The 13,551-nt window shown below is 31.1% G+C and overlaps 1 long non-coding RNA gene across 1 annotated transcript; it reads right to left on the bottom strand.

Annotated features, from left to right (window-relative positions):
* Positions 1-3,895: 3,895 nt before the first annotated feature.
* LOC106693839 (uncharacterized) lies at positions 3,896-4,615 on the bottom strand. Its single transcript, XR_001345271.2, has 3 exons — positions 4,181-4,615; positions 4,037-4,109; positions 3,896-3,961 (listed from the first exon to the last, which is right to left on the bottom strand). It is a non-coding gene; the product is annotated as an uncharacterized LOC106693839 (long non-coding RNA).
* Positions 4,616-13,551: the final 8,936 nt, after the last annotated feature.

Here is a 13,551-nt window from a genome sequence, read left to right on the forward strand (position 1 = left end):
ATTTTTTAACTACATAAGTTCTAACTATATGAGTTATAACATATTAAATATAGTTTATAAGTAATAAAATAAATAACTAGTATTCATGATAAATCTTTTTCTCCACCCATATAACAACCTTTTTTCATTCTTGAGCATGTCTGCTCTCAAGATCGATAGGTACTAGTGTCTTATTCTACGTAGATGTCTTGTTGCAGATGTTTGTGACCAGATTTAAATTACAAGCCTAGTGCAAGCGTTACACAAGAAATTCATGCCAGATTATAACTCAATTCTAGAGGAAGACTATGGTTGAAAATAGTTGCACATGGCTTGCTCAAAATCAGTTCAAGACTCAAAAATGACCTTCGGCCTTGAACAGATCTTAAGCAAACCATGCGTAAGTACCTACTGTAAGTTACTGGTGCAAAAAATGTGTCAGACACTGTTTTATTGCATGTGTTCAAGGTATCTTTAATATTCTTGCGTACGATACAATTAGTCCGAGAGCTGATGAGAAATTTAGTGCAGGTTCTTGAGACACGTAGAAAAATTTTTGAGTGCTCCTTAGAGCCCCCTAAAAAAAAAATAGCCGAGGTCTGTTACCCTTGAATTTTGGAAAAAAAGAAATTTTCTTATTCAAAAAATATTTTTGAAGCATTTTGATTTATATATATATATATTTTAACATGATGAAAAGTTCGACATCGACTCGTAGTTTGAATTTATTGGAAATAATCAATAGTTACCGGATGAGCAAATGCTAGTGACATCTAGAATAAAAAACTTCGACTTTAGTCGAGCCATCGATCGACCGCATGAATTGAAACAAGAGATCCAAGATAGACTTCGAACTGAATGGCCACGTTTTGATCAATTCGATTTACGCCGAAAAAGAACAATTTTGATTTACGGGAGAACAATTACATCGCGAGTAATAATTATTACGTGTATAATAATCCGACTATTTTGTGAGCAAAACTCCGAGTTTTAGTGAATAAGTGAACAAGCCGAAGCCTCGGCACGAGAACTAAGTAAAGTGTACGACCGACTGATTTTGTTTAATGAACAAGTGGAACGCGTTTTGTGGAAATGATAATTAATTTAATAAATAATTACGCGCAATAATTGTGTGATGGTAAAATTCACGCGTTACCGAAATAAAATATTATTTTATATTTTATTTTATTTCATTCGAGCAATTCTGAGAATTACGGATTATCTGTTTCTCATTCGCATCGGCAGTCTTGTAGCCTCGCCGTGTAAGAAAACTATGACGTCACTAGTCAAGTATTCCGTTAATACTTACGCTATATGTATGTTTCCGGACAGTAAAATAACTTTTTTTTCATTTTCGTCAAAGACTATTATTATTTTTGAGTAACGCACTGACTGTGTGTGTTGAACAAGTACGATTTCTACGAGCAATTTGTTGTTTGTTTACATCGAGTCAAGCCGATCACGGCAAATTATATTTTATTTTGTAACCAATTTTTTTTGTTATAACGATCAATTGATTTTCTGTTTGATATACGACTGATTATGTGTGTTTAATTTTGATCAATTATTTTATTGTAATCTTAAGTGGCTGACCTTTCCCCGATCCGCCACCCTGAGCCGATGTATTTTCGGTAATTGTTTGTTGGTGATTATAACATCATCTGGCGCCCAACTTTTAAGTTTGAACAAGGTTCCCAAAATCGTAGGTGATTAAATATAAATGATTATGTGATATATAAATGATTGAATATAAATAAATTAATATAACTGATTATAAAATGTCCAAGGTGCCATTTTGTAGGGAATGAAATTCTCTACAAAAGTAATTTTTGATTAAATAAAAAAAATCAACCAATTTTTTACTGCAGTCATTTGAACCTAATTTGTTTTAAGAATTTACATTTCTAATTATTATAAAAAGCTTATAAAACGATGTTACTATGTATGAAACCCATTAAATTAAATTTTTCTGGGAACCTTTATGATTTAAAAAAATAGTTTTCAGTTACATTTAATAAGTTATAGAACCTTAAGTTGGGACAAAAAAATTTTTTTCCGGAAAATTCTTATTTATGCGAGCGTTAACCGAAAAATGGACATATTGAGCTGAAATTTTAACACGATTTTTTTAACTTCCCGCTAAGAAAATCGACGATTTTCAAAAATTTCGGGAAGTTATTGTTTTCACCCCGATTTTCGAAAATCGAGTTTTCATCAGATGTCGACGTTTTGAGGTTCTAGGAAGCTATTCTGACTATTTTCAGAATGATGTCAGAGTGTGTGTGTGTGTGTGTGTGTGTGTGTGTGTGTGTGTGTGTGTGTGTGTGTGTGTGTGTGTAAACTCTTTGTAACTTTTTAACTAATAAATCGATTTGGATGGTTGAGGTAGCAATCGAAAGAGCTTGTTGGCCGTCAACTTTCCTGAAAATTTCAGATTATTTGATCGAATAGACTCGAAAATATTTGCGAATTACTAAAAAAAAAAAAATTTTTGTTTTAGTTTTTTATCGATTTCTCAGAAACGACTCATACGATCGACTTCAAAATCTAATCAGCTCTAGAATTCAATAAAACGCGCCGATTGCCACGTCAACTATCAAAATCGATTGATTAGTTCAAAAGATATCGGCGTTGAAAAGTTAAAAAAATAACATTTTATGTTATTTTTTCCGGATAAATCATAATATAATGTACTAAAATGTACCTGATATCATACCAACTCATCTTTTTTATGGTTTCTTTTGATCATATAATGTCATCGAACTTGGTTTTCAGTTTAAATCGTATTAGCAACAAAAAAATCGATAAAACGTAGTTTTTAATATTTTTTTGGATATTTCATATTTTATTGTTTCTTACATGAGTCAAAACTTATTTAAATCTTAATTTTGATCCCTGACATTGATTTCTGCCTCAATATACTTATTTTACTGAACATAATCAGGAACTAAATTTAAAAAACCGCTTCATTGGTGATTTTCGATTCTTAAATTTTCAAACTTCAGCATAACAGGTAACTTGTTAGAGCTTGAAAAGATCGTAAAAAAACAATTGCATGTGATAGCATTTTCGAGCTCGAGGAGCTCGAAAATATATCTACACTAATGTTTTCGAGCTCTTTGAGGTCGAAAACAGCGGGAAGTTTTGGGGCTGGCCCGCAGGGTCAACCGACGCTCAGATTTTTTTTGTATGACACAACCTAATTTTCGTATGTATCAATGTAAAAAGTATTGATTTCATTTGGCACAGTCTAATGAATACATACATAAACTTGTGAACCAAATGTATTTTCTGACTCAGTTTGTCGAGCTGAGCTGAGAGGTAGTGAAGTTTTTCGAATATTTCATCATTAGGATTAATACAATAGTTAGATTTCTATGAAAACTACTAAAAAGTAACAATAATAGTAATGCAATTAAAAATAATTTAATAATGAACATAATCTTAGTAATGAAAATAAAAAAAAAACTATTTTTATTTTTATTACTATTACTATATTCGTAAGTAAATTATTTTAAATTGCATTACTATTTTTATTAATTTTTTTAATTATATTATGTTTTGTAACTTTATTTTTATTTTTTTTTATTTTATTTTATCAATATATTTCTCTTTATTATTATTATTATTATTATTATTATTATTATTATTATTATTATTATTATTATTATTATTATTATTATTATTATTATTATTATTATTATTATTATTATTATTATTATTATTATTATTATTATTATTATTATTATTATTGTTATTATTATTATCATTATTATTATTGTGATTGTTATTGTTATTGTTAATATTATTGTTATTCATTAGTTTTTTATTTTATTATATATAATTGATGTTGCATTTATATATTCTTTGATTGGTGTTTCTTATTAAGGTTATTAAAGATTCAATGGCAAACCAATCCAATTCAATTATTTTATTGTTGTGATATTTCGCTAGCCCCTCCGTGCTAGCATCCTCAGACTCACTGTTAATTATACATATTTTTTACAATTTATATTTGAAAATTAAATAATATATGTGAGTTTAAATTAAAACTTACAATATTGAATGTGGAAAATTTTATAGTATATGAAATGTAATTTTAATTTATAACAATTTTATAAAGTTTAAATCTGGAACCAATACATATTATTTTAGAAAAGCACGTGTTTTATAGTGGTTATTTTATTATTTTATTTATTACCTTATTGTCTGTGATATTGTTATGATCATGATTTTTTTCTTTTTCTTTTTCATTTTTTATGTCCAGTAATTAATTTTTTTATGTAATTTTTAACTATTGTTTTTAAATTGTTATGTGACGTTTTAAATTATACTGTTGTAACTGTTAATAGTTGTTTTTTTTAAATATGACATTATTGGTTATTTTATCATTACCGGTAATGAAGTTTTCCTATTTCGCGTTTATCATTGTTGTGATATTTTCTAATTATACTATTGTCGGTAATATAGTTTTCGAATTGTAGATAATTGTAATTTTATTTTTATCGGTTTTATGACTATTGTTGGTGTTATGTTGACTATTTTAAATTGATCTATTTATGTTATATCTATTTCTATTTTTGTTTAATGAGGTTGTTATATGATTCATTTAATTTTTCTGTATCTTTTCTCTTGTTAACAGTGTTTTTGTCTTTTTCTATATATATTGATTCCAAGATTAATCTTTTTCTGTAATTAGTTTCTATATCTAAGATTTTGACTTGATCATAATTGAAGTTATGGTCTTTATTAATTCTATGAATTGTTAGCATGTTATGTTTGCTTGGGCTAAGTTTAATATTGTTTTTATGTTCATTAATTCTTGTTTTAAGCCACCTTTTAGTTTGGCCAACATAACATTTTTCACAATTCATACAATTCACTTTATATATGCAATCTGATTTTTCAAAATGATTTATAGGATCCTTTCCACTGTTATAGAATTTTTTTAAACTATTTTCAATTTTAAATGTGACTGGAATATTATATTTTTTAAATAAGTTTCTCATAAAATTATTCAAGTTATCATCATGCGGAAAACTGATTGTTTTAGAAATATCTAGATTACTTGTAATATTTCTATTGTTGATTCTATTGTTTTTTTTATCTACTCATTTTTTCCATCTATTGTTGCAATATTTATTAATGAATTCTATTGGATAATTATTATCTATTAAAGCGTTTTTAATTAATTTTAAATTTTCTTGTTTGTATTTTTCATCACCAATATAAAAAACTTTATCTATTAGGTGATATATGATGCCTATTTTTTGTGGAATTGGATGATATGAATAATAGTTTAAATATCTTTCTGACCATGTTGGTTTTTGGTACCAGTTTATTTCTAAATTTTCATTATTTCTAATTATTACTGTGTCTAAATAACTAATTTTATTGTCTTTATTTTCTCGTTCTATTGTAAATTGTATCCTTTTATGGTAATTATTAAATGTTTTCACGAGTGTATCAATATAATCTTTCGACAAACATAACAATAAGTCATCTACATATTTTTTAATGAAAAATATTTCGAAATTTATGTTTTTTAAGCTAATGAAAATTAATCTATCCATAAGAATATCAGCAATAATTGGGGATAATTATTGTTATTGTTATTATTATTGTTATTGTTATTATTATTATTGTTATTGTTATTATTATTATTATTGTTATTGTTATCGTTATTATTATTATTATTTTCAATATTATTTATTTGCTCCGAAATTGTTGAATAAACCGCGGCATGGACACTGAAGTTCCGTGGTCTTGCGAGAGCCAATCACGCCGTAGTGGTTTTAAGCAAGAGGCACAACCGATACAAGATTACTGGAATAGGGAGGTTGGGACAAGTTTATTTCGCTGGTCCCTTTTTTTATTGCATGTCATTTTTTTTCTATAAAACACCACTATAATATGGTGTGTGTCTGTATCATTTCAGAGCGATGGTTAATTGTTCCGTGATTTTCGATACCGATAGTAGATAAGATTTCTCCAATTCCGTTACATCTGTTAAATGCCGTTACTGTAATATTCAAAACTTTCATTTGATTCTTGAAAAAAATTTTTAAACTACGAGATCATGCATGATACAAAAAATATCATGTTCAATAATACACTTCTTCAAAAAATCAAAGAAACAAAAAAATTTTATAAATTTTGAGTGTGTTGTGTCCGAAATTGACATAAATGAATGTTTTGTGGATATTTGGCCCAAGCCGAAGCCTATAGACCGGGAACCCCAGAGATCTTATATTAAGGAAGATAGGTTTAATTTTAAATTAATAAAACGATGTTAAAGTGTTAAGTCTTAACTATATTGTCAACCTAATTACAAAATTTTGAGGTTTGGAGATTGTGTTTCTTATAACAATGTCGGAAATGAATCCTAATCCGTAATAATCATAAAATTCATATATCTTATTACTATAATCCGAAAATAATGGCTAACTGATTAAAAATTAGACAATAAACGGAAGTCAAGATTCTAAATTGCAATTCTATATAATCAAATTAAATTTTAATTTAACTGGCGTGCAATGATTTTTGAAATAATTTACTAAGTATAGCGAAATTATTTGAATCACTTTTGAAAAACAATTTGAAGTATTTCGGAGACAATGTATAGTAACACTTTAACGTATTATCAATTGATTTGAATTTAGTTCTTACTTAAATGTGCATGAAATATTTTTGGTCGTTCAATTTTATAGAGAATATTAGGTGGCTACTGGCCGACTCTAACTTACAATAAAATTTTATAGAAATAAATTATGAGGTGGCTAGCTATCCCCTTCTAATTTATAATAAAAGAAAATGATTATAAGAATAGATCATTAGGTGGCTACTCAGCCTACTCTAATTTGTATTCCAAAGAAAAAGGTAGTTAATGGTATTAAATTAAAAATCGTACCTGGTTTTTTATGTAGTACGCTGGTTTACTTATTTAGTACTTTATTTGCTCTGCTATTCTCACTCGCGTTTTTACAATGCTCGACACTTATTCTTTTCTACTGATGAACTTTACTCTAGGCTTGTCAGGACACAAGAAAGCGAGTACATGTAAAATCTGCCCAGATATAGCGGTTTTTTTCGGGAGGACCCAATTCTGTAAGTTTAGGGGAAATTCGACGCCTACGCTCTGCCGTGTCTATCCAACTTTTCCATTTTCTTTCGGAAATCCATCGTTTTAGGGCCGCACTATCCCTTCCACATTGTTTTTCCCACTAACGTAGTTGCTTCAGACCCCCTCTACATGGGTCTTCCACAACTCGCCCTTTAGCCTTATTGGATAAATTATATTTTTATATTCTCATATTATTGTTAAACTATATAATTTTGTAAATCTTATAAACTATATTATTTATAAATGGTAATTTTATAAACTACATTATGTTCATAAGCTATATCATTCTGTGGATCTTATAAACTATATTATTTATAAAAGATCATCTTGAATCTGCATTATGTTTTCTAAACTATACCATTTTACCATTTATAATTTATCTCATTCTATAAACGGCATTTTGTTAAAAGTAGTATTAATTATAAATTACACTTTTTTAAGAATCGTGTAAATCGTATCGTTCATAAACTGCATCATTTTATAAACAATATAAGTTATACCACTTACAAATTATATAATTTTATAGAATATATCATGTTGTGAATTAATTTCCTCTTAATTAATTAATTGATTAATCTTATTGCCTATGGTCATTTTATATTTCTACTATTTTTATGTTTTTACTCATTTTAGTTGCTTGATAAATTTTCATTTGAATATTTATTATTTAGATTTTAAATTTTATTCTATTATAATTTTTTGTTTGTGTCGCTTTCTCTTTTAAATGGTTTCACTATCTTAATGGAAACCTTTCTGCTTGTTCGTTTAACTACTCACTTGTCCAAACACCATAATTTGTTTTTAAATATTTTTTCAATTTGGAAAACCTTCAAAAACTCATTATAGATATGTATTATTTACTTTAGGTCTTATTTAGAGTGTGCTGACGATAAGAAATTACGCCAGCAGCCACTCTGACCCTAGGTGAGGATTAAAATTCCTTTTCACCCAATATAATATTAAAATATAGATTAGGTGTTCGGACAAATTTCCTAATGTTTTATAAAATGTTAAGTAAAACATGAAATGTAAGATTCAAAAAAAAATAAAATAAAATAAGATGAAATAATGTATAAACAAACGAAAATAGTCTGAACGTAACAAGTGATTCTTGGAAGGCTGTATTTTCGTGAAAAATAATCGTATCAAAAAAATGAAAGAAGCAAATTGAAGCTTGAAATCTCTAGCATGAAGATATTTAAGTAAAATAATTTTGAGAGCTACAGTTTTCGCGAAATCATAAGAAATAGCTTGAGACAAAATTTGTCTAAATTTTTTGGTTTTTTTTTTTTTTGGTCTACGGAGCTAGGAAAATTTTTTTTCAGAAAAATCAATTAATAGCTCGCTTAGGAAATTTATTCAGCTACAATTTGCTTTTTTTTATTTCTTCGTACGACAATTTGCTGCTGAGGTATCAGTCTTCAAATGAAAAAATATCTTTTCGTCTTTGATTATTAATATCTCAGCAACTAGTGGTCGCACAGTAATTTTGAAGGCAGCTTTAAAAACTTAGATGAATCCCTCGCGCTCTATTTTCGATTTAGGAAAAAAAATTTTTTTTCATTCTTAATATCAATTTGAAAAACCTACAAAAAATAGGTTTTTTATGGTTTTTTAGTTAATCTACTGCTGCTTTAAGAATATTTCCTTAATGCACAACAGTGAGCTTGAACGAGTTGAATCTTTTTTATAAGAACCTCCACCTAAAACTGCGGTTGCGCAGAACTTTTTCAGACGATTTAGTACGCTGAGCACTGCTAGAGGGCAAAAGTGCACACCCGGAGCGGGAAGAGTGCAGGTACGGTTGATTAGATCAGTCGAGCGGCAGACGCCGGACTTGACGGGTCATCTGAGATCTTGATGACTCTTCAGGCTTATCGCCATCGTAAATTGTAAAAGGGATTGCCGACTGGAGACCCTGCCAACGTTCGTTGTGGTTCCTCATGTGTAAGGTCTGTAACGGGGTTGAGCCACAACTGGAGCATAGTATCGGTTCATCATAATACTGCTCGGGATTGTAAACCGGAGTAGTGTCGTTGGTTGGAACTACGGGTGCGTAGAACGCTGTAGATAGCGAAGTGGATGGCAAGAACTATCTTCGCTATTACTAATTATAATAAGTATAAGTTATCTCATTGTATTAGTTTTAAGTTGAATCAATAAAGCTTGATAATTGTTCGATTTCCTCAAATAAGTTTAATTAATTTTGTACGTGACACCTCCCTTATCCTAATATCTGATCCCTAGATCCGGCGAGCTAAAAACGAGCAGTCGAGGGACAGATAATTATTTTTTTAAATAATTACTGCATGCTACACGTTAGAAATATTAATTTGGTGCTCGAACAGGGACTTGAACATTATAAGTTTTATAGAAGTAATAAGTAACACATGTACATGAAAACGGCTTAAAATGGATAAGCAGTCCAAGCAAGGTATTTCCTGGTTGTATCAGCTGAACAAAGCAAAACTAGCTGAAGAATTGACTAAAAGAAATATTCATCATGAACCAAAGGCTACAAAGGATGACTTAAGACGGCTACTCAGAATAGCGCTCAGTAACGAAGGTGCAGAAAACAATATGAATAGTAGTAAAGCACCATCAAGCCAGTCCAGTAGGCAGAACAGTCCATTCAGGGCTTCTACACAGGCTCCATTAAGACTTTTTATGGATTCACGAGTGTTACCATCCATATCAGGGGACCAGGGTCGAGTAAGTCATTTGGACGACTCATAATTGATTGTGTTAACTCGCACTTTTACACCACGTGACAGATCGTAGGGAACTCACTCAGCTATGACACCAACATACGAAGAGCTCAGAGCGATGTTATTAATGGAACAAGAGAAAACAAAACAATTGGAGCAACAATGTGAACAGGACAGAAGGCGACTGGCAGAATTTGAAGAATGAGCTAGACTATTAGAACAACAACGTATTAATGACAAAATAAGAATAACCAAAATACAAAGAGTAAGAGAGGAAAATGAAAGACGAAATCACGCCGAACTAAGACCCAGCAACGACAAACTAACATAGATCAAGGACAACAGGAAGTGAATAATGATACTACAGAACTAAGAGAACGTATAGATTTGTTGGAACAAATCTTATTACAAGAACAAAGAAGATGACAACAAACTTCTCACATAAGACCCCCTGTTTCAACGGAAAATAATGAACAAGATAAAAACATTAAGGATTAGGTCAGAAAATGGTTCATCTGATTCGATGGTGAGACAGACCTCTGGACGTTCCTAGAATGCATTGAGGAACTGAGTACAAGCTACCAGCTGCCCAAAGATCAATTGCTGAATGTTCACAAATACTGTTGACAGGAAAAGCATTATCATGGTACCGTAACAATAAAGCTAACTGGCAGAACTGGGAAGAGTTCACTGAACAATTAGAAAGCTTCTATCTTCCGGTGGATATCAGACTACGATGGGAAGAGGAAATCAGAAATAGGATACAAGGTCTAAAAGAAAAAGCACGGGACTATATTACAACAGTAATCGAAAATGAAAGAACCAACAAAATAACGGCATTAAAACCACCAATAGTCGAATACACAAATAAACCAAGGGAACGCAAAAAGGAAGACGTAGCAGCCATTAATTTAAATTATGTATACGGAGAATCATGCTGGACATGCGGAAAAAAGGGTCATTATAAACTGCAATGCCCGAACCCATGGTAAAAATTTTGCAGACGATGTGGGAAACCAGATATGTTCACTCAAGAATGCACTCTTGCAAGTCACGGAAAAGGGACAAGGGCCGGTGAGAGAACCTACTTTATCCGGCCCCAATCACAGCAGACGGTTCAACATCAAGAGCAACAGCAAACTGATCAACAGAACAATCCGTTCTTGAGAAATCGATTATTCCCAGCAGGAAATTACAGAGGAACCAACCCATCCCAAACATATTGGAGCAAGAGACAACCACAGAAGGCATCCGATTGAACAGAAAACCCGCAAACCAAACAGACCAATCATCAAATGACTGCCAACACCCCCAACAGTCATTAGAATTTATTCAAAAGTGTTACCAAGGAAACGATGATAGACTTTAAACAAATATAAAGATTGGTAAAAGAACATTCAAGCACTGATCGATACTGGAGGAACGAGATCGTGCATAAGTCAAGATACATGGGACTGGATAAATGAAAACAACATACGTTGAATGCCAGCCATGCAAAAACACAGCAACGCAAGCCGACGGCAGTAATCTGCCAATCAGCGGTTATGCAGTTATACCCATAGAGGTCTTCGACATTAGAAAGAAGTGCCAATTCAGTATTATGCCCACCATTTCCAAACCCATAATCATTGGAATGGATTTGTTAACACGGCTGCGGTTCAATATAAAATTACAGCCACCATGGGAGGTGGAGACAACAGCAGAGATATACACGATAGCCAACAAGGAAGATCAAACAGAAGTTACAGAAACCCAACAGAAGATAGATGAAGAAGAGAAGATTAAAGAGATGATGAAATGGTTCCATGCGTTTTGATATCCAGACAAAATATCCCCAAGACAAAATATCTCGATGACAAAATATCACTATGCAATAATCAATAGTTTTTCAATTCATATTCTGATTAAAATAATATTAAATAATTAAATATTCTCAGGTACCCCGAGAGGAAAGTACTACAGGCCCAGGTTGGCCAAGACTTGGCCCAACTTTGTAGAACCTTGGGCCAGGCTTGTAAGTCAGTGTTGGTCCAGTTCTGGTAAAAGTCTGGAATGATAATCTCGGGCCAAGCCTGGTTGCCAGCCCTGGCCCATGCTTGGTTACCAAACCTACTTATTAAACGCCCAAGGCTAGATTACCCAGTCTTGGCCCAAGTCTAGCTTGCCATTGGGTGGCCTAGACAAGAGAACCCAGTCTGTCCCAAACCTGGATTGCCATTGGATGGCCAAGACAGGGGAACCCAGTCTTGGCCCAAGCCCGGGTTATCATTGTAACGGCCAAGACTAGGTTACCCAGTCTTCGTCCAAGCCCGGGTAGTCATTGTAACGGCCAGTATGAGTGCCCAATCTTGAGCCAATTTTTTTAATTTTGATTTAGTTCTTTATGCGTACCCCAGCGGTCAAAAAGTATTAATGAAATTTTTATTCTGAAATTATAATTTAACTTTTTATTTTAAAAATTATAAATTGGTTTAATACCGAGGAATTTATTATTTTGAGTGTGAGTGAGGAAAAATTCCGTATCTTTCTCTCTCTCAAACGTGTTGAGAGATAAAAATAAGATAAAAAGATTGTTATTAATTATTAATTAGATACATTCAAGTGAAATAATTGTTTCTTTATTTGATATTAATAATTTGTATCATCAATTAAATTATATTTATTTTGTTTTTGGGCTATTTAGTTTATATAATTTATTGTAATATTGCGGTATTATTTTTTTGACAATTACCAGGTATGATTATTGTTGTTGACTTAACCAAATTAATTATTGTGTAAAATATTATTAACTTTTATATTTTTATAAAAATTAAAACTCGGAAACCAACAGCTGTCGGGGAAAATTTAATATTTATTTTCCCTGGATCTTTTCCTACTGCTTTATTTCATCTTTCCGATCTTATTTGTTATTTGTATGTAATTATTTATTATATATTGACTATTTTTCTTTTTCACTGTTTGTGTTATTTCTCTCGATTGTTTGTCCGCTTGGTTACAAGTCACTTGCTCGGGTTTTCCCTTGTAGATTTTCCCCCTGAATAAAATTTTGTCCGTTTTAAATAAACGGTCTGGCGCCTGCGTGCACTAACCCAGCCCGAGGAGCTGGTCTAGGCACGACTAATATTTATTGTTTATAATTTAATAATTACTTACAATTTTTATTTTACTTTAATTTGGTCTCGATATAATATCGTCTACTATTATTTATTATTATTATTATTATTATTATCACGCGTGGGCGACCTCATACGCTATATTGAGAGATTTCGCGTCTCCGTCGCGAAAATTCAGTAGGTATACGTTATAATGGGCCAATACACGTTTACGAAAGCTAGATTCCCACGTGTTTAGCCAAGTAGGAGCCCGTCGTTCAACTCTGGCAGCTCCTGCATGGGCAGTTTACATAATGAAAATCGAATCAACAACTTATTACAAGTACATAATATCATGATATTTTTATTATATCACATAACTTCAACATTATAAAAATATTTTTTTATTATTATGGTCACCAACATTTATACTTTTGAACTTATTCGAAAATAGACCGACACATGCTTGTTATCGTAATGTGCCCTTATATCATGAATTTTTTCTGATTTATTCGAAAATAGACCAACACATACGCTTGTTATCGTGTTGTCTTTTTTTCATGGATTTTGTGTATGTTTATTAGAAAATAAATCCATTCTACACGAGTGTATGGAAAATACATATATATATTTATGAGTTTTTTTAGAA

This window comes from Microplitis demolitor, chromosome 10 (assembly GCF_026212275.2).
Source record: "Microplitis demolitor isolate Queensland-Clemson2020A chromosome 10, iyMicDemo2.1a, whole genome shotgun sequence".
In the NCBI taxonomy this organism is placed as follows: Eukaryota; Metazoa; Arthropoda; class Insecta; order Hymenoptera; family Braconidae; genus Microplitis; species Microplitis demolitor.